Here is a 23,409-nt window from a genome sequence, read left to right on the forward strand (position 1 = left end):
CGATTCAAATCCTGTTCATGCGTTCAGTTTTGCGTGGTGGTGAGGCCGAGCAACGTAAGGTGCTGTTTATAAGCTTCACTGTGAAAGTCGCTCTGAGGGCTTGAATCCCATCACTGCCACTTGTGCTAATTGTGTGTTATGCTGAATCTTCGTGTGAGTAAGCTATGTTTAAATTGAACATGACAAAAATGTAATCTGTTTCTTGCTAAGTGATCTAAGATGAGGGACAACGCAGAGCCTTCGGGAAGTCAGCGGCCACACTGATTCTGTAAAGTGGTAGTTGTTACATTCACTTCACGTGGGAAAAGTCCCTAGAAAGAAACACGTGTGTGCTGCTCCTTCATTATGTAGGCAAGTTCTAAGACCGACAGAATGTAGCTCAGACGTTAGCACTGCTGCCTCTCAGCGCTAGAAACCCGCGTTCAATTCCCGCCTCAGTTAACTCTCTGTGCAGTGTTTGCACATTCTCCCTGTGTCTGTCAAGGCTTCCATTGATATTCCAGTCCCAAAATTTAAAGAATAAGTAGATTTGCTATGCTAAATTAACCAGGATGTCCAGGAATGTGCAGGAGAGATGCAGTAATCATGCGAAGTGCAGGGTTATAGGGAATGTTTGAACGAAAGCAGTGTTTCAGATTGGGATGTGATGGTCTCCTGAGGCTCAATGTGGTATCGATGGGTCAAATGACCAGCTTCCACACTATAGAGAATCTATGATCAAAATCTTCACCGTGGAAATAAGTTAAGGGAACAATCTCTTGGTTAATTCAAATATCCTTTCTTGAGTGTGGAGATGAAATCTGTACACGCTACTCCAGGTGTGATTGCACTAAGATACTGTACAGCAGCAGCATCATTTTACCTGCCTGCTGTAAGCTTCCCACCCAGGTTAGAGCGGTCTCAGTTGTTTGGGGGAATGCACAGCATTGTTGAAATATTTTGCTCTTCTCTACTTCACGAGCATACCGGGAGAATTGGCGAAAATGTCAGAATGACACTTGTGAAGAACATGTAGGATGCGGCGAGATAATATCAATGTTCAAACATGCCTTGGCCAAATATTTCGCCTGAATAGGCTATTAATTTTCCTCGATCCCACGTCGCTCAGATTCCAGTGGAGCTTAGAAACAGCAATGATAATCAAATATTGATGGGAGGTATTTATCAATGTCAATGCTGTGACAGAAATGCTGCGTATGTGACAAAATAGGAAAATAGAAATCCATGATTTTGGGTACTGCAGTAATTATGGAGACATTAGAATCGCATCTAAACAATATGAACCAAAGTTAATGTTAATGCTGGGAAAATGGGTTTCATGAGTGTGTATGAGCTGCTTTCCTTGAACAATATGTTGAACAGTGAACTCGAGATCAGGCTGTTAAGGAGTTGCTGTGTGATCAGAAGAGCTATTTGAAAACCATGCGGAAAAGGAGCCTTTGGAAATAATCATCTTAATATATTGAATTTTACATGACGTTTGAATACAAAATCTTTTTTAAAATTAATATGCGTGTATCTGACTGGAATCATGCATGCATGAGCAACAGGTGGCAATTTTAAAAGTGCATCATAAAGATACACTGGAAGATAGGCCCTTTCTGTTGATTAGAATCCCTACAGTGTGGAAACAGGCTCTTCGGACCAACAAGTCTACACCAACCCACCCAGACCCATTCCTCTACACCTAACACTATGGACAATTTAGAATGACCAATTCACCTAACCTTCACACATTTAGACTGTGGGAGGAAACCCGGAGGAAACGCACGCAGACACGGGGTGAATGTGCAAACTCCACACAGACAGTTGCCCGAGGCGGGAATTGTACCTGGGTCCCTGGTGCTATGAGGCAGCAGTGATAACCACTGAGCTACCGTGCCGCCCTTCATTTATCAAAACACTATAAGTTGCACAGTATACATATATCCTCAAGGCGCATGTGGCAAAAGGGTAAGGTGACTCAACCATGATTAACAGACAAAGTTAAAAATTGTATTATATCAAGGAAAGTCGATCAGAAAAAATGGAAGACAATATGGATTCATTGGAACGAAGGCGGACTAAGAAATTGAAAAGGGCATTAAAAAGACATCAAGAATGCAAAATAAAAAAGAAACATAAGGACTGATGAAAAGCTTCTGACAATATTTGAAAGGAAATTTTAAATCCACTTGAAATGTTAAGCAGTGGGGAACAAATATGGATAGGATAATTTATTGCTGATAAAAGAGAAATTGCAGGGAAACTAACTCGTTACATTATGTCTGTCTCGTGGAGGAATTTCTAACATCTCCCAGAAATACAAAGTTACCATGAGACTTGTGTAACTATAAACTAAAATCGTTCATATTAGTAACGAGGCGTGTTTGCCTGTCCTCGGATGCTGCCTGAATTGCTGTGCTCTTCCAGCACCACTGATCCAAAATCTGGTTTCCAGCATCTGCAGTCATTGTTTGTACCGTGTTTGAAAACATAGCCGAATTAGTGATTGATAAGTCTGACTGAACAAATGTACGTCATAATGAAATTTCAGAGATAGAGGCAATACACAGGTTGATTGCATTGGCTAACACAGTACTTCCCCTGTGCAATTTGGAAGATTATAAATGCATTCCACGATCCAAAAAGGGAAGAAGAGGACAAGTGGGGACAAGTAACTTGTCATGCACAGGAGGGAATCTGTTTAAATCTGTTATAACAAATGTGGTATTGGTCATTTTGAAAGTAATAGCAAACTTCAAAAGAATGCATATATGAAAGGGAAGTTGCAATTTTCAGACGTTTTTTCTTGAAGATATCGCTTGTAGATATAAACAATGGAGACCAACAGAGATGATGTAATTGTATATTCAGGGGGATTTTTTTAAAGAAATGCCACAGCACGCTATTAGAAAGAAACTGAAGAAATATGTATTGGAGAAATATGTGGAAACATGAAGATAGATTTTCGGTTTACCTTTATTTAATGGGAATCAGAATGTAGATAACGAACAGTCATCCAGACTGGAAGCATTAGTTTGCTCTCTCTCCGTTGGTGCTCTCAGCATTTTTTTGTTTTCAGTACTGATTGCAGCATCTACAGTAATTTACTTTTATTAAAGGTAAATGTGTCTTCCCTCGCTTACGCCGAGTGTTGCTGAGACTGTGCCTTTAATACTGTGTAAAGTTTAGGTGTCCTGATCTAGAGAAAAATATACTGGCAACATATACTGAAAGAACATTCTCCAGATTAATCCCACAGATGGCAAGATTTTCTGGTGAGGGAATTCGGCCTGTGTTACCTCGAGTTTCAACGATTGAAAAGCAATCTTAATGAAAACGAAAACGTTCACACAGAAAGGGCTGAATAAAACAGGGAGTTGGAGAATTGGTAGCAGGCAAGATTGAGGAGAGTCCTAAGATTTTCCACAAGGACATCAAGTAGAATAATATTACAAGTGAACAGTTAGAACGCATTAGAAACCATCTGTGTGTGAAGGAGGAGGCAATGACAGAATTTGAGAAGATGGAGTGGGAAGCTATTTAGCAAATTCATATAAGATGTGAACTTCGATTGATGGTTTTAGCTGGTCTAAAAATTGGATAAAAACGATCCGGATGTGTTTTATCCCAGGCTGCTGTTGGAGATAAGGAAGAAAAGGCCTGACCAATTTTTTAATATATATATAGAATCAGGTGACAGGAGAGAGAAGCTCGAGGATGGATGCAGTTACGCTGTACTGGAAGGGTGGTGCAGAAAGACCAGGGCAATGTAGATCAGTGAGTATCAGTTCACTTTCAGGGAAGCTATTGGAGAATAAAAAGAAGGATAAAATGGATCTCTATTTGAGAGGCAATGTTTCATCAAGGACAGTCACCATTGCTTTATCGGAGGGAAGTCATGCCTAATGATTTTTATTGGAATTTTTCAAGGAGTTCTTTTAATGGTTTTCTCACCAAATCCATTGACAAAGCCCCGCCTGGGAAACTGATAAATTTGTTATAATCTTATGGTATCAAGGTTAAATTAGCAAGTTAGATTCAAACTATCTCAGAGGAAGGAGAAGGAGGGTGGTGGCAGAAGGCTGTTGTGTGACTGGGAACGTGTAACACAAGGATCAGTGCTGTGTCACTTCCTATTTGGGGTACTCTAAAATATTGGAGATGTGGATGTTGAGTGTGGTATGGGAATGTGGTTAATAAGTGTTTGTTTGATGGTGAGGAGGAAGGTCTTATGTAACTGGAACATGTAGATGGAATGGCCAGATCAATGACAGATGCCATGTAACACTGATAAATATGAGGTGATGCACCTCAGAAGTAGAAACGCAGACAGGGGAGTACTCAATGAACATCAGCAAACCAGGAAGTCCAGAGGGGGCTTCTGCACTGATCCCCGAGTGTGAGAACATGCTGTATGACAGGAATTGGGACTTGGGACTCAGGTATTCCCAATATACCTCAAACGTAGGGTTGTTGGACCTAAGTGCAATATTTCCAAGCTTGCTTACAGCACGAAACGGTGTCTAACTGCGAGTGGGTAAGAAGGATATCAGAATGCTTCAAGGTGACTGAGACAAGTGGGGTGAATGGACAAGTACATGGCAGATGAAGACCAATATGTGTAAATGTGATGTTGTGTACTTTGGTGGGAACAATAGGACAGTAGCCTGCCATTTGAAACGGGGTACGTTAAAAATATTGTTTTATAGGACTTATGCAGATTTTCTTGTTTTAATCTGCACAGACCCTCGAGGTTCATCCACAGCTGTGAGTTTTGGCGCCAGAGATCAGTACTGGGAATGGCATTGACACAGTGACTAGTGTACATACACCCACTAAGTGGTTAGCTGTAATATTGGAAATAATCTGAATCTTCTTGTACACTCGTCACTGAAAGCAACATTTAGGTAGATAAATGGTGTATTGACCATAATTTTAAGGGAATTTGAAAACAGGAGTAAGGGTGTCTTACTGCAGCTGCAATTTGGTGAGAACCCTTGCCTAACATTGTGCAACGTTATGTGAAGTTTTGATTTCTGTCCTTAATAAAGGACAAAACTGACCTTCATTGAGTGCAGTGAAGGATCTCTGGGATATCAGGCATGTTGTGGGAACATACTTTGTGTGAACTGAGCCTGTATTCCAAGGGGTTTAGGAAAATGAGTGGAGATCTGAGTAAATAATATGGACCTGTGACGGTGAGGCAGATTCGAAACAAGGATGATAATTCCCCTGGCTGGGACGTCTGAAACATGAGGCCACATTATGAGGTACAGCCAGGACACTCTGCATTGAGACGTGAATAAATATCTGCACCCAGAGACTGTTGAACTTGGGGAATTCTGTCCCACTCAAGCCTGTGAGATCCAACGCACTGAATATGCATAGACACTAAATGGGAAGAGATAGCGCAGGACCATGGTTTGAAGATAAAGGATCAGACATCATTACATTGAATGGGGCTACAAAACGATGGATCGAAGGGACTGCTGAAGTTAATGTTTAATAGTTTTCCATTGGTTGATAACACTGAGGGATGCATACATTTTGGGGGAGAAGTGCATGAGGGAGATGTTCAAGAACTGGAATGGGGGATGCGTAACCTATTGAATGGCTTACTCATTTCCCGATGATTCTGTGCAGTCTAACGGAAAGCTCTGTAAAGGTTGTCACAAGCTGTCAGGTGTTAGGAAGGAGGCCTGACAGGGTCGTTAGGACCGTACTTCCCGTTCCTTTTTCCGATAGGGAGGCTAAAGATCGGTGCTGTTTCCGGGGTTAAAAGCAAAAACGCGAAAAGTACAAAACTCGAAGACGGAGCAGCGCTCCGAAAGCAAGTGCTTCCAATTAAAACTATTGGCCTATAAGCTGGTGTTGTGTGATTTTTAACTTTGTACACCCCAGTCCAATACCGGCATCTCCAAATCATGAATTCCATCTGGGTCTATCCTTTCGACCTTTGATACAATTGATCGCCTTGCTTGGCCGTTTCTGTGCAGCTCGACAGCTGTCAAGAAGAACTTCCACGAATTTCACTGTCGTGATGAGTCTGTGGGTGTGGTACATGTTCTTATTGAAATTATTCCCCTCTTGGAGAATAGGACATAGTTGAGTAATTTTCCACATTCCCAGGGAGAAAACAGAGTTGGAGCTGAAATGAAACAACTTCCCCAGTTATGCAGCACAACTCTTCAGTCCTATTGCAGGAATGATGTCAGGGTACATTGACTTTGGTCAAGTTACTGCGTTCTGTCATTTCTTCACGTCACGTGCAGAAAATCGAATTGATTTAAGACTGGCATTTGTGATGCTGTGGGCATCATGCGGGGGTTAGGTAGATCAATGATTAAACGCTTCTGGCTGGGGATGCTGCAGATACTACATACTTTTCTTTTACACTGAGCTACAGAGCTGTTCCATTATTTTGGATAGGGATATTTGTGAGCCATCTCCTCCAGTGAGTTGTTTAATCGTCCATCACTACTTATGACTGAATGTGGCTGGACTGTTGGTCTGTTGGCCTTGGGATTATTGTGCCCGCTCTGTCAGATGTTAGTCCAACTGTTTGGAATGTAAGCAGTAAGTGCGTAGGTTAAAGGTTTGCCATCAGGTTTAGGTACACATAGTTCTGTCTGGAATGTTCACCTACACTTATCACTGAACCATAGATCGCCTCGGTAGTAATGGCAGACTGAGGGATTATCCCCAGAAGAAAAAAGATGCAGATCGTGGTTGAATATAAGTATGCTTCTGCTGCTGCTGAGGTCTGTACCACCACATCAGCATCAGGAATTCGCTCTACCATGATTCTTGAACGGAACTAGTTCCATTTTTTCTGCTTTTGGCACATACTCGGCCAAATCTTTCCTGTACACGTACCCATCCAATTGTCTTTTAAATGTTGTAATTGTACTCAGCAATACCAGTTCCTTTGATAGCTGGCTACATATACATACAACCCTCTGTGATAAACAACTGCCCCTTAGATCCGTTTTAAATATCTTCCCTCTCACCTTAAAACTATCCTCTCTGGTGTCAGACACACTTACAGTGGGAAAAAGGCCTTGGCCGTGCATCTTATCTGTGTTCCTCATGATTTTATAGACCTCTGTAGGGTAACCTCACATCCTCCTACGCAAAGGTTACAAAATCACAGACTTGCCATATATCTCAAAACCTCCCATCTCCGCCACATCATTTAAAATATTTTGTCTCCTTTCCAGTTTATAACATCCTTCCTATAGAAGGGCGACAAGAATTGTACTCAGTACAACAAATGTGTCCTTACTAGTCTCTTGCATAGTCACAACATGATGTCCCAATTCCTATACTTGATGGTGTGTCAGTTGAAGGTAAGCATGTATAATACCCTCTTCCCTACCCTGTCGACCTGCGACTCCACTTTCAAAGAACTATGTGCCTGCAACCTGAGTTTCTCTGTTGGAAAACATTGCCCAGGGCCCAACCGTTAACTGTGTAAATCGTGCATTGGTTTGTCGAACAAAATGCAACATTGTTCTGGTTCTGTTCACCGAGCTGGGAATTTGTGTTGCAGACATTTCGTCCCCTGTGGAGGGGCTTCCTCAGTGCTTGGGCACCTCCTGTGAAGCGCTTCTGTGTTGTTTCCTCGGCGCGTATAGTAATTTCTCCCTGCCCCTTCCGGTTGTCAGTTCTAGCTGTCCGCTGCAGTTGCCAGTATATTAGGTCCAGGACAATGTGCTTATTGATTGAATCTGTGGATGAGTGCCATGCCTCTAGGAATTCCCTGGCTGTTCTCTGTTTGGCTTGTCCTATAAAAGTAGTCCTATAAAACATGTCCTATGGCAAGTCTGTGATTTTGTTACCTTTGCGTAGGAGGATGTGAGGTTACCCTACAGAGGTCTATAAAATCATGAGGAACACAGATAAGATGCACGGCCAAGGCCTTTTTCCCACTGTAAGTGTGTCTGACACCAGAGTGGATAGTTTTAAGGTGAAAGGGAAGATATTTAAAACGGATCTAAGGGGCAGTTGTTTCTCACAGAGGGTTGTATGTATATGTAGCCAGCTATCAGAGGAACTGGTATTGCTGAGTACAATTACAACATTTAAAAGACAATTGGATGGGTACATGTACAGGAAAGATTTGGCCGAGTATGTGCCAAAAGCAGAAAAAATGGAACTAGTTCCGTTCAAGAAACATGGTAGAGCGAATTCCTGATGCTGATGTGGTGGTACAGACCTCAGCAGCAGCAGAAGCATACTTATATTCAACCACGATCTGCATCTTTTTCTTCTGGGGATAATCCCTCAGTCTGCCATCAACGAACACATCGATCTGGATCCAATATACCTGCCACTGCAGCGGACAGCTAGAACTGACAACCGGAAGCGACAGGGACAAATCACTTTAAGTGCCGAGGAAACATCACAGAAGCGCTTCACAGGAGGCGCCCAAGCACTGAGGATGTCACCTAGACAGAGGACGAAACGTCTGCGACACAAATTACCAGCTCGGCGAACAGAGCCACAACAACGAGCACCCGAGCTACAAATCTTCTCACAAACTTTGAAAATGCAACATTTCACATTTAACAGAAAGAAGCTCCAGCTGCCATTCCTCAGGCTACTGGCCCAGTAGATCAAGATTAGATTACCTATAGTGTGGAAACAGGCACTTCTGCCCAACAAGTCCACACCGACCCTCCGAAGTTAACCCAACCCAACCCATTTCCTCTGATTAATGCTCCTAACTTATGGGCAATTTGGCATGGCCAATTCATCTGACCTGCACATCTTTGGATCGTGGGAGGAAACCAGAGCACCCAGAGGAAAGCGAGGCAGACACGGGGAGAATGTGCGAACTCCACACAGAACGTTGCCCGAGGCTGGCATCGAACCTGCGATCCTGGTGCATTGAGGCAACAATACGAACCACTGAGCCACTGTTCTTTTCTGGAAGCTTTTTCACGACCCACTATAACAAATAATTTTGGGGGTTTCACCGGCAAACTTACGTTCCAAGGTTCCTACATTCCCATCAAAATCATTTACAAAAACAATGAAAAGAAGCATCCTGCTCCTTGTGGCACACCGCTGGTCACACGCGACCAGTAGAAACAACAAATCTCTCCCAGCACCTTCTGCCTCCGACTGTTAAGACATTGCTGTATCAAATTTGCTAGCTCTCCCAAATGTTGGGGCTTGCTAAGGTCCACTTAGACAATGTGTGCTGATTGCCTTTCATCTATCTTCTTGGTCACCTCTGTCAATTATTTTTGAGACCAGTTCTCTCATACAAAAAGCCATGCTGACTATCTCTAATCAGTCCTTGTTTTTCCCAATGCATGTAAATCCTGTCTCCCAGAAGCTCCTAACACATTTAGTCACATCTGACGTCAGAATCACTGGTCTGCAGTTCCTGGCAGCCTTTTTAAAAATAATGTTACCACATTAGATGCCTTCAAATACTCACCCGTGGCTGTCAATGATACAAATAAAAAAATTTTGAAAGGACTGCACATTCTGTAAATCAGTAAGAAAGACAGGAGGTTATGGGAAAGTTCAAAAGGTCTGGCAACATCTGTGCAGAGAAGACGGAATTAACAATCCAGTAACCCTTCACCAGAACTCTAAGGAATGATACAAACATCTCAGCCCGTGCTAGCACAGTTTCTTCCCCAGCTTCCTGCAGTGATTCCGGGATACATTTGAACATGCCCCGGGTTTTTAACCTGTGGTTATGCATTTTAAGACTGTCAGTTCTTCCGCTACTGTAATGTGGTCTCGTTTCAAAGATCACTTATTTTTATTTCTCTGACTTTCCTCTCTTCCGCATTTTCCTCTAGAGTAAATACAGACGTGAAGTTTTTGTGTGGGACCTCACCCTTCGAGCAGAAACAGGCGGTAAGGCAGCGGAGTGGGGAGGTCGAGTCCTGATGTAGAGTGTGAACCCAGCATGGCCAGACGCTTATGGACTCTGTTGTTGAACAATGAACTGATTTTCTGTGTTTTTACTGCAGGAAATGCCGTAATGTTTTACACTTAATTTTATTTTCTTTATTTTTCTGATTTCTACCAAGATTTTGTATCTTGGAGGTGTGTGTGTGGGGGGGGGGGGGGGGGGGGGGGGGGGTTGGGGGGCGGGGGGGCGGGAGGGGCGGGGTTTTGGAGGGAGGGAGGAGTGACGGGTAGCTTTGTATCTAAGATTGTGTCACATGTGGCGACTTGTAAACTTTTCACTGTCTTCAGGTGAGTACATATTACATTAGACCTAATAATTCTTATTCATCTCCCGTGGTGCCAAACATTAGATGGCTGATTGATTTTTATGGGGCCCTAATGTCTCTCCAGTTTCTCTTTTGTCGAATCTCTTTCAAATCTCCTTAACCTCATAGCCAAAGCTACCTCATGCACCTGTTTTGCCCTCCCGATTTCCTTGGTAAGTGTTCTCCTACACTCCGTATGCGCAGGGGATTATTTTGATAGCACTTGCCTGTTCCTGACATATGCCTTCTATTTTCCTTGTACAAAGCCTCAATATCCCCTGACATATCCTGTGCCCTCCTCCTGTTCGCATTTCCCTCCACACTGACGGGAACATGTAATTCCTGAAGTCTCACTATCTCACTTTTGAATGACTCCCACTTCCCTGAAATCCTTTCACCTTCAACAGCTTCCCCCAATCATCTTTTGAAAGTTTTTGTCCAGTTCCTTCACAATTACTCTCGCACAAATTGTAACATAAACTTGTGGATTGGGTATATCCTTTTTCAGGACTTTTATCAAACTAATATAATTTTGTTCACCGGTCCAAAATGCCCTCATTCTCATATGAAAGTCCCTTGCCCTTCGTTATTTCCCAGGTGGAAATAAAGGTGAGGCCATGTTCAGATCAGCCACGGAATGTCAAGGCACGCATGAAGAATAATAGAATGACGAGGGTAGGAATAGGACCAGTCAAGGATAGTAGTGCGAAGTTGCGTGTGGAGGCTGAAGAGATTGGGGAGACACTGAATGAATACTTTTCGTCAGTATTCACTCAGGAACAGGGCATTGTTTTCGATGTGAATACTGAGTCACAATTAAGTAGAATGGATGGCTTTGAGGTATGTAGAGAAGAGGAGTTGGAAATTCTGGAAAGGGTGATTAGATTAGATTAGATTACTTACAGTGTGGAAACAGGCCCTTCGGCCCGACAAGTCCACACCGCCCCGCCGAAGCGCAACCCACCCATACCCCTACCCCTACATTTACCCCTAACCTAACACTACGGGCAATTTAGCATGTCCAATTCACCTGACCTGCACATCTTTTTTTTTTGGATTGTGGGAGGAAACCGGAGCACCCGGAGGAAACCCATGCAGACACGGGGAGAACGTGCAAACTCCACACAGTCAGTCGCCTGAGGCGGGAATTGAACCCGGGACTCTGGCGCTGTGAGGCAGCAGTGCTAACCACTGTGCCACCGTGCCGCCCACAATGGTGAAAATAGATAAGTTCCCTGGGCCTGATGGCATTTATCCTCGGATTCTCTGGGAAGCAAGGGAGGAGATTGCAGAGCCATTGGCCTTGATTTTTATGTCCTCATTTTCTACAGGAGTAGTGCCTGACGATTGGTGGCTAGCAAATGTGGTTCCCTTGTTCAAGAAGGGGAGTAGAGATAACCCTAGTAACTGTAGGCCAGTGAGTCTCACTTCTGTTGTGGGCAAAATCTTAGAGTGAATTGTAAGGAGAAGGATTTATGAACATCTGGATAGGAATAATGTGATCAAGGAAAGTCAGCATAGTTTTGTGAAGGGTAGGTCGTGCCTCACGAACCTTATTGAATTCTTTGAGAAGGTGACTAAGGAGGTGAACGAGGGGAAAGCGGTAGATGTGGTGTATATGGATTTTAGTAAGGCGTTTGATAAGGTTCCCCATGGTGGACTACTGCAAAAATACGGAGGTATGGCATTGAGGGTGAGTTGGAGGTTTGGATTAGGAGTTGGCAGGCTGGAAGAAGACAGAGGGTAGTAGTTGATGGCAAAGGTTCATCTTGGAGTGCCGTCACTAGCGGTGTTCCGCAAGGATCTGTTTTGGGACCATTGCTGTTTGTCATTTTTATAAATGACCTGGAGGAGGGGTTAGAAGGTTGGGTGAGCAAGTTTGCGGATGGTACGAAAGTCTGAGGAGTTGTAGACAGTGAGGAAGGATGTGCCAGGTTACAACGGGATATAGATAAGCTGCAGAACTGGGCAGAAAGGTGGAAATGGAGTTCAATGAAGCTAAGTGTGAGGTGATTCACTTTGGTAAGAGTAACAAAAAGATGGGGTACTGGGATTAATGGTCGGATGCTTGGTAGTGTGGATGAGCAGAGGGATCTTGGTGTCCATGTACACAGATCTTTGAAAGTTGCCACCCAGTTAAATACTGCGGTGAAGAAGGCATATGGCGTACTGGCTTTTATTGGTAGAGGAATTGAGTTCCGGAGTCCTGAGGTCATGTATCAGTTGTATAAGACTCTGGTGCGCCAAATCTGGAGTATTGTGTGCAGTTTTGGTCGCCATACTATAGGAAGAATGTGGAGACACTGGAACGGGTGCAGAGGAGGTTTACCAGGATGTTGCCTGGTATGGTAGGAAGATCGTATGAGGAAAGGCTGAGGCACTTGGGGTTGTTTTCATTGGAGGAAAGAAGGTTTAGGGGTGACTTGATAGAGGTGTACAGATGATTAGGGGTTTAGATAGGGTCGACAGTGAGAATCTTTTTCCACGTATGGAGTCAGCTATTACAAGGGGGCATAGCTTTAACTTAAGGGGTGGTAGGTATAGGACAGATGTTAGGGGTAGGTTCTTTACTCAGCGAGTCGTGAGTTCATGGAATACCCTGCCAGTAGCAGTGTTGGACTCTCCTTCTTTATGGGCATTTAAGCGGGCATTGGATAGGCATATGGAGGATAGTGGGCTAAAGTAGGTTAGGTGGGCTTGGATCGGCGCAACATCGAGGGCCGAAGGGCCTGTACTGCGCTGTATTCTTCTATGTTCTATGTTCTATGAAGGGCTGAATATCTCCATATGTCTGCGCGAATATGGTGTGTGTGTGTGTGTTTGTGTGCGCGCGCGCATGCTTCAGCATCTCTGAGCATTTGGGTCTCTGTTCTTTGGTAGTAAATCCCGTGAAATGGGAATCAAAATGTTCCCCCTCACTCTCTCACTGTCTGTCTCTCCCTCTTGTGTTTAAAGTAAAGTAATAACATTCTCTCTGGACGCTCCATGTCACCGCACAAGCAGCAGGTTTGTTTGGAAGGAGCATTAAAGACAGTGACTCTCTCACATTTCAATTGAATTGGCTTCATTGTCACGTGCAGTTTAATGATTGCAGCAGAACGTTTGCAATGACTTCACTTACGCGCCATCATAGGTCCAAGAAATCTAGGTGTAGATTCTTAAGTATTTGGTACAAACTTGAAAGAATAATAAAGGAAAGTCCAGCAGAAGAATAAAAATGAAAGAAAGAACTGATTCGAATTACAACCCAGTCTGTGCCAGCAACAAGTATCCAGACAGCACTGGGCCCAGTCTCCAGACCGCACCAGGCCGATTTTCCAGACTGCACCAGGCCCAGTCTCCAGACTGCAACATGTCTAGTCTCCAGGCTGCACCGGGCCGACACTGATAGAACATAGAAAGTTACAGCGGAGTCAAGGCCCTTCGGCACTCAATGCCACCAAACAGTGAAAATAATCTGATTCACATTTAACCTCCACAGTTCCATTATCCATATGTCTATCCGTGGCTCATTTAAATGCGCTTACTGAAACTACTGTTTCAGGCAGGTCATTCCTGGCCCGTATTGCACTCTGATTGAAGAAACTACACCTAATATCAATCCTATGTCTATCACCCCTCAATTTACAGCTATGCCTCCTCGTGTTTGCCTTCACCATCTGAGGATAAAAGGCTCTCACTGTCCATTCTATCCAATCTTCTGATTATCTTGTACGTCTCGGTGAAGTCACCTCTCAACCTTCTTCTCTCCAACGGATACAGTGTAATTCCTCATTCACCCTTTCCTCGTAAGACCTTCCTTCCATGACAGGCAACATTCTCGAAAATCTCATCTGGAACCTGCCCAAAGCTTTCACATCATTCATATAATGCACTGACCAGAACTACAGGCAATAATCCAGGTGCGACCTTACCAGTGTCTTGCTCAGTTGGCCCTTGCTCTGTTGGCTCCGAAACTCAGTCCCCCCCTCCAAATAAACGCCAACACACAATATGCCTCCTTAACGACCCTATAATCCTGAGTGGCAACTTTCAGGTATGTATGCACCTGGACAACGAAATCTCTCTGTTCATCTAAAATGCCAAGACTTTTCCCATTAGCTCAATAACCTGCATTATTGTCATTTCTTCCGAATTGAACTACCTCAAACTTTCCTGCATTAAACTCCAATTGCCACTTCTCAGTCTAGTGCTGCATCTTATGTAATCATCAGAACGATCCACAACTTTGCCTCCCCTCGTGTCGCCCACAAATTTACTAACCCATCCATCTTCGCCCACATCCAGATCATTTATAAAAATGACAAGCCGCAGTGGTCCCAAAACAGGTCCTTGTAGCACATCACTGGTAATTCACCTCCCGGATGAGTATTTTCCACGTACCACCACCTTCTGTCTTCTTTCAGATCGCCAATATCTGATCTAAACCGCGGAATCATCTTGAATCCTAAAACTCCGTATTTTGTGCAAAACCCTGTCGTGTGTAATCTTACCAAATGTTTTACTGAAGTCCTTGTACACCACATCAACCACTTTACCTTCACCCACCTGTTTTCTCACCTTATCGAAGACCCCAATAAGATTGGTGAGGCATGACCTACGATTCACAAAACTATGTTGACTACTTCTAATCAAATTATTCCTTTCCAGATGATTACGAATCTTATCTCTCACAAAATTTTCCCACATCTTACTCACAACTGATATAAGGCGCACTGCTCTTAAGTTACCAGGGTTGTCCCGATAACCCTTCTTAAGCAAGAGAACAACTTTTGCTATCCTCCAATCTTCTGGCACTACTTCTGTCGACACTGATGACATATATTTTGAAGTCAAGGACTCTGTAACGCCTCCCTGGATTTCCAGAGAACCCGAGAATAAATCCCGCTGGCCCAGGGTTAATAGTTATATTCAGATATTCCAAAATTGCGAAAACCACCCCTTTGTCAACATCATTCCCATATAATCCTGTAGCCTGTATCTCCGTATTCTGAATGACATTGCCATTTTCCAATGAGAATACTGAGGAAAAGTAATAACGAAGTGCTTCCCCATGTCCTCAGATTCAACTAATACTTCCCACTACTATCTTCCATTGGACCAAATATCACTAGAGACATTATACAATATCTTGTCTCGAGACTGTAGATCACACCAGGTTCAGTCAGCAGACCACACCAGGCTCAGTCTCCAGACCGCACCGTGCCCAGTCTCAAGGCCGTATGAGGCCCAGGCTCCAGACTATACCAGGGCCAGTGTCCAAAGCACACCAGGCCAAGTGTCCAGGCCGCAGCAGACCCAGTGTCTGGGACACACTGGGTCAGAATGCAGAACATTCCGGGACCAGTCTCCAAACTGCATCGGGCCCATTGTCCATGCGACACCGGTCCAAGTCGGCAGACCACACTTGGCCCAGTCTCCAGATTGCACGGGGCCCAGTATCCAAACCGCACTTGGACATGTCTCCAGGCAGAACTGTTCTTTAAACCTTGAAGCCTTGATTCTCCTCGCGATCCTCTGATCTGGGACTCACTTCCTCCTTTCCCAAATGAGTCACGTTAAAAATATAATAGTTTTGCAACAATATACTCTCCATAAAATAGAATAAATAAGGAAGAATCGGTGGAGCATAGGTGTTCAAACTGGAATATTCTGACCTGCCACCATCTTTACGACATTCCACTGTCCTGAAGCTGTTTCCTTCTTCAAAGAATACCTTTGAAGACTCAGAGAGGTTTTCTACGATTCCTTGCAACGTTGTCCTTGGGATAGCAACAGAAAGAGCCCTTTGGTGGCCCATATGCTGCCATTGGGGTTGTTTCATGACTCTACAATCTATTCTCACTATACTTTTTAAGAATATTTCCAAAAAAACATTCAAAGTTGGAGAAAGCGAACTAAAATTAAACTCAACCTCTCCGAAATTACTTCACTGAGGATGACCTCGATGCAATGTAACAGCTGTGGTCTGCATAGATTCTGGTGCTGGACAGATAAATTGTTCATGTCTACAGATCAATGCACTGCGGTGGTCTGCGTAGCTCCCCATGCTGGACAGATATCTTTTTTAGGTTTATAGATCACTGCAGTGTTGCAGCTCCCAGTGCTGAACAGAGACCAATCGGAAAATGAGGACTCAGATGCTGGAAAACAGAGTCGAGAGTGTGCTTCTGGGAATGTACAGCAGGCAATTCAGTATCCAAGGAGAAGGAGAATCAACGTTTCTGGCATAATCCCTTCATCAGGAATCTGATCAGGCCTTGTGCCTGAAACTCTGATTCTCTTGCTCTTTGCATGTTGCCTGGCCTGATGTGCGTTCCCAGTTGCACACTGTGGACAGATATCTAGTCTGGGTTTATAGGTCAATACACTGCTGTGTTCTGCATCGGTCCGCGTGCTGGACTGATTTCCATTTCGGGTTCGTAGATCAATGCACTACTGCGGTCTGCATAGCTTCCGGTGCAGGCAAGACATCTGATCAGGATTTGTAGGTTTGTGCTCTGCATAGCTCGGTGTACTGGACTGATATTTAGTCTGTGTTTAAAGATCAATGCAATGCTGTGTTTTTCATAGCCTCCAGTGATGAACATACATCTAGTCCGAGTTTAAAGATCGAGGCAATGCTGTGGTCTGCTCAACTCCCCGTGCTGGACAGATGTCTAGTTTAGGTTTATAGAGCAATGCACTGCTGTGGTCTGCAGTTTTCTGCACTCGGCAGATTGCTGGGTTGGACTGAGCAGATCTTGATCGACACAGTGTTGTGTGCTGGAGAGGTATCTCCTCTGATTTAATGCTTCTCTGTTATGGATTGAAAATGTATTGTACCTATCAATTTCAGCTGATCTGTAATGTCTTTCATTCTTATTTTGTGATTGGAGCCTCTGCCTCTCACTCCATTAATGTTGCAGCGTGACTATGTACAGTACATCATTTTGGTGAATACCCACTGTTCTGGCAGCAACCATAGCTTCTTCATTCAGAAGCAGTCAGCTATTCCCATCGGTCTTCAGGTATCTACGTAGCCAGAAATGATAGCCTTCAGAATAAAGGCCATCCCCTTGAAACACGGCTCAAAACACATTACGCCTCACGACTCCACAACCCCAACCAACCACTACAAAATATCCCGTGTGAACGAGAGCTGTGGGGTCACTGGGAACATTAGGGAGCAGACCATCAGGGAGATGGAGCAACACTTCCCATGTCTGAAAAGGTCAGACTGAACGCAACAGGACACACTGTGTCTCTAAGTCCTGTTAGCCCCCTACATTTATTTAACATACAGCCTGTTATTCTTGCTGATAAATATCATAGTTTTCATATACCCACGTTACATTTCAGTTGCCAAGCCACTGTCCATTGCTTATCCAATCAGAGATTCTCTACCTCCTCTTGATAAATTAATTTTCTGACTATCTAAGTTAGAATACATCTGTTGCATTTCTCTAAAACCTTGCAAATCGTTGAGATCCCAGGACTGGTCACTGTGTTACTGCAGTCGTTAATTTGTGTTGAATTGATAAAGACACATTTATCCCTAACTTATCCCTTCTCCCGGCTCAATAACCAGTCCTGGGTGGCTGTTTTGAAAGGATGAATGTTCCCTGCAATTTCCAATGGACCAGGAATGAAATATTAAAAGATCAGCTTCAATAGCTGAACAACAGGCTCGAATAGCTGAATCGCCTCATTCTATTCCTGTTTAAAACACTTGATTGGCTGAATAGCCTGCTTCAGTATAGGTGTAGTTATGAATGTTACTGAACATTTTGGAACCATGGCTGAGCAGTCCACTTCTGATTTTATGATGGAGGGAACGCCATTGATGTTGCAGCTGCTGATAGCCCATGATGCCTCATGGAGGACCAGTTTCCATTTGCTTGGTCATTTCGAAGTATGTCCTACTTCACAGGAGGGAATGGCATATAACAGAATGGGCAGGATCTTCAGTATGAGGCGGATGAGGCATTCTCTCCTCCAGAACTGTGTGCTGGCTGCCCAACAGATACTGTTAAGGACTGATCCATCTGGAAAAATGAGTTTGGTTAGAATTTTTCTTTCTTTTTGGTTCCCCCATCACTTGCCCATGTCTGGTTTTTGTGTATCTGATATCTCTCCATGCTCAGTCAGTGTTGGACCTGTGGAGACACACTTGGTGATGGTCATGAAGTCCCAGACCCAGAGTATGTTCCATGTCCTTCTCACCCGCAGTGCTTCCTTTGATTTGTTTTCAAAGTCAAGGGGAACTGAGTTAGCACTGACAGGTGGGGTGGGGTGGGGGGGCAGGATATATCCATCATCAGGCGTTTTCCTTGACCACCTTTGACCTGTTAGCATGATATCAATGTTGGTGAATTTCAGGGTAACCCCTTCCTTAACTGTATGCCAGGGAACCCACATTAATTTTGGGTCTGTCCTGCCGATGGGTCAAGATATACCCAGGGATGGTGACAGTGCTTCATGAAACAATTACCATCAGGCCTGAATCTTTGAGTAGGATGGTGTCAGACTGTTTTCTAATTGGGAATGTAATGCTCGAAAAGCACAACAGGTCAGGCAGCATCCGAGGAGAAGGGGAATCAACTTTTCGATCATCAGCCCTTAATCAGGAATGAGCCTTCTCGGCTGGGTGGCTGAGAAACAAATGGAAAGAGGTTGGGGCTGAGGGCAAGGTAGCTGAGAATGTGATAGACAGGTGAAAGTGAGGTAGAAGGTGATAGATCAGAGAGGAGAGCGGACCAGAAAAAGTGAAATATGAAGGAAAGTTCAAGGATACAGTGCCGAGTTGGAGGCTTCGGATTGTGATAACTTAAGGGGAGAGGAAATGCGGAAAATAATGAAATCTACATTGATCCTGTTCAGTTGCAATGTCCCAGGGCGGAATTTGAGTCGTCTTCCTCAAGGTTTCGGCTGGTTATTGTTTCTAGATGAAGAAGCCAGGTCCTGCATGTCGTTGACGGAGTGGGAGGCGGAGTTAAAGTGTTCAACATGGGGCGGTGGTGGTGAATGCTGCGGGTGCCCCAGAGGTGTACTCTGAAATGATCTGCAAGATGGCGTTCAGTATCCCGGATGTAGAGGAGACCAAATTGGGTGCAAAGGACGCTGTAGGTGACATTGGCGTAGGTACAGAGAAATTTCTGTCGGATGCGAAAGGATCCTTTGTGACCGTAGATGGATATGAGGTAGGAGGCGTGGGCGCATATTTTGCAGGTCTTGCAATGGCCGGGGAAAGTGTCGGGAGTGGGATGAGGGCGGGTGGAGGGCGTCAATCTGACGAGGAATTTGAGAAAGGAATGGCCTCTGATCAGGGTAAGGAGGGAACTGTATTCCAAGTTGTGGGGTCTGTTTGTAGGTGGCGTAAATGGCAAAGGATGATGCGATGTATGCAGAAGTTGGTGGGTGGAAAGTGAAGGGTTTCTGTCTTTGTTGCATTGGGAGCACTGGGGTTGGATGCCACTGGTGCAGGAAGTGGACGAGATGCGCTGGACGGCATCGTCAAACTTGTGTGAAGGTAAATTGTAATCTGTGAAGAAGGAGGCTAACTGGGTTTTGTCTGCGGTGTAATTGGTCCCCCTAGGAGCAGGGGACGGAGATAGAGTAATTGTGAATAAGGAATCCCGTTTGTACAAGAGGCAGGGTAGAAGGAGGTGTAGTATCTACGTAGGTCACTGCGCTTGTAGGAAATGTCCTTTGTTAATTGGTCGCCAGAAATGGAGATGACGAGGTCTCGGAAGGGATTAGGTGCCCAAAATGGTCCAGGTGAAATTGAGGTTGGCTAGAATATATTTGTGAAGGTGATGAGCTGTTCAATCTCCTCGTGTGAGCACGAGATAACTCCAATACAGTCACCAATGTGGTGGAGGAAAATATGGGGAATGGTGCCAAAGTAGCTGCGGAAGATTTCCCCGAATATTCTGTACTCAATATTTATAACGGACATTCCCCGAACATTCTATCCCGGGCATTATTTGTGAACGGCCGGACATCAATGAATTGCACAAATGGTCAGATGCCGAGGGAAAGGATCCCGTTCCAGGGAGAAAGAGACTGCTCCGAAGTCCCTCAGGCAGTGAAAGTGTTGACTACGTTTTCCCTGCGTTTACATTTCTTTACGACACAGGATCCACCACAACTTAGACTGAAAACCAGAAATTTCTAAACTCCGTTTCTCTTCAAGGAACCGGGAATGAATGCTTCGGAACAGCAACTTTTTCACCCTCCGAATTAGGATCTGGAAAGAAGTGACCTGTGCCTGCTCTCGTGTGATCAAGTGTGTGGGAATGTTTCAGGAACCATCTGTTCTTATGGACGTGTCTCTTTGTGTTTGGGGAGGGAGGGTCTCTTGTGGCTTGTGACATTTTTGTCAGTAATTCAGAATTTCCCATTTGTTATTGCAGCTCCAATTATTTCAGTAATAATTCCCTGTGTACAGTGACACATTCGATCATCTCACTGGGTCCTCAGTCAGACTAAAAAAATTGCGTCTAGACTGATGGATAATCTGCTTGTTTTCTTTCTTCACAGTTAATGCACTGACAATATACGTCCTGCGTGAGAAAGATTGTGGATTGTCTCCATGTGTGAGACGTTACCTGGTGGCCATGGCAGCGGCAGATCTACTGGTCATTACCTTCGAACTGATACTGAGAAGGATTCCTGTTGTATATGCAGAGTTGTTTTATTTTTACACGTCCATACCCGTGTGCAATATCCACGCCATCCTGGTTTATGCATCCATTGACTGTTCTGTCTGGTTCACCGTCACTTTCACATTTGATCGGTTTGTGGCCATTTGTTGCCAGAAGCTGAAAAGTAATTATTGCAGTGAGAAAACAGCGGTAGTGGTTCTGGGAGCAGTGACTGTGCTGAGCTGTTTAAAGAACATTTCCTGGTATTTTATGATCACAACTCAGTATGTGATGATAAATCGCCACTGGATTTGTTATGCAAAAGATGGTGTTCCATCCTCACATGTCTGGGTCACAATCCAGTCCATCCACTACACTGTAACGCCGGCTCTCCCATTTCTCCTGATTCTGCTGCTCAATGGTCTCACCACCACACACATTATCGTGACCAGCAGAGCCCGCAGGAGACTCCTAGCTGCCACCAATGTGGACGCTCAGTTCGACACAGAAATGAGAAATCGAATTAAATCCATCATTTTACTGTTTTTGATCTCAGCTAATTTCATCCTGCTGTGGTCAATATTTATGCTGTATTCTATGTGGGCCCGGTTTCAGGACATTGTGAATACCCCTGTATATCTCCATCCTTATCTGCGGGAATTGGGCTTCATGCTGCAGCTCCTCAGTTGCTGCACAAACACCGCAATTTATGCAGTGACACAGAATAAGTTCAGACAGCTTCTGAAGAATGCGCTGAAATATCCATTTACCTAAATTCATCACTCTATCCAATTCAGTCGTTAATCAGTCCATCCAGGATTTCCTCATATCAGTTCAGAGTTTCAGAGATGAAGCAGTCTGTCTCTCTGTTAACAGACTGAGGGTAGCTCTTGTCTGTCCAACATTACCACACAGTGGGGTTACAGGGACACATGAAAATGTTTCTCACAACATAGGGGCCAATGAGCAACAGCAACATCCCACTGACTGTACTCCATCACTTCAACTTGTAAACAACAAATAATGTTCATTAAAAAGCGCCAAGCAGTAGAGTGAATGGTATTGTTGTTTGCTTTTGCTTTGAAGAAGCTGGGCTGGAGAGAGAATAAACTCAGCCCCAAGTTCTGGTCCACAGGAAGGGGAGGGAATTGGCCTGAACTCAACAGGTGCGTTGAAGTCACTCTGTCCTTGCTTTCACCTCTGCGTTCCCCCACTCTGACCTGGACTTCTGCACAATTCATCTCTCTGCCTTTTTCCCTCTCCATCCATATCTCCCTCCCATGCTCACACTGTTCCTCTGTGTCTCTCACTCCGTCTTCCATTTACAATCTATTTCACTTTCCCTCCATTCCCCGCTCTTCTGAGCTCTCTGCGTTCTGCACTCGTTACCTCCCAAACCCCCTCTCTCCAATTCTCTTTTCCTCGAATCCTCTCTTTACATTCCGTCGCTGGGGTGAAAGGAAAAGAGGTGTGGATATTCAGGCCAATGCTGGGGGAGGCAAGATGAATGAGGCGTGACAGGCTGTTGCTCACTTAATACCTGGAGCTTGGGACAAACGTCTTTGCTTGGTGAATGTTAGAGCATTCGTCGAAAGGAGGAGGTAATACTGGGGGAGGCACCATCGGCTGTGGCAGGGGCTAAAGGGTGGCTATTGGAGAATAGGCTGCTTCACAGGAAGAGACTGTGTGGAACACATTGTTGATGCTCACTGATCTGAGTGGGAATGTGATCAAAGGCCAGTTCGAGAGAATGAACGAGGGCCAGGTACATGACCAATGCTTAGAGTAGGGAGTGTGCGGATGAGTGAGCGTAATGGTGAGGGAGAATCCATGCGGATGAGCGTGACGGTGTGGACTGTGCAGTAGAGTAGATGTGAGGGTGCTGGAGTTTACAAGGAGTAAACATGACGGTAGGAGACTGTGCGGGGTGATTGAGTGGGACCGTGGTGTAGTGTACGGGAGACTGAGTGCGATGGTGGCGAAATAATCTGGGGAGTGAACATGAGAGTGTGGGCGTTTGCGGGGGAGAGAGCGTGATGCGGTATGAGTGTGTGGGGAGGGAGAGTGATGGCGGGGGAGTGTGTGGGGAAGTGAGTTTGACGATGATGGTGCATGATGGTGGGGAAATGTGCATACGAGTGAGGGCTATGGTGTTGACGTGGGAAGGGTAGAGCGTGTCACAGTGGAGTATAGTGTAGGGGAAGTAGATGTGATGCTGAGGGAGTGTGTGGGGGAGTGAGTGTGATGGTTGGGAGTGTGCAGCAGGGTAGGCGTTATGGTAATGAAGTGTACGAGAATTGAGCATATGTTGGGGAACTGCGCGGGGGAGTGAGCATGGTAATGTGGGCATGTGGGAGGAGAAAGAGCGTAACGTTGAGGGGTGAGAGTGGGGGAGGCAGTATGTTGGTCGGTGAGTGCGGGGAGTGAGCGTAACGGTGACAGAGCTTGTGGGGGAGTCAGCTTGACAGTGGGGAAGTGTGCAGGAGTGTGAACATGATTGTTCGGGCATATGCGGGGAAGAGAGGGTGACAGTGAAGAAGAGTGTAGAGGGA

The sequence above is a fragment of the Chiloscyllium plagiosum genome, unplaced genomic scaffold (assembly GCF_037043375.1).
Source record: "Chiloscyllium plagiosum isolate Xiang-an unplaced genomic scaffold, Cpla_swu_hap1 HiC_scaffold_51, whole genome shotgun sequence".
Lineage (NCBI taxonomy): Eukaryota > Metazoa > Chordata > Chondrichthyes > Orectolobiformes > Hemiscylliidae > Chiloscyllium > Chiloscyllium plagiosum.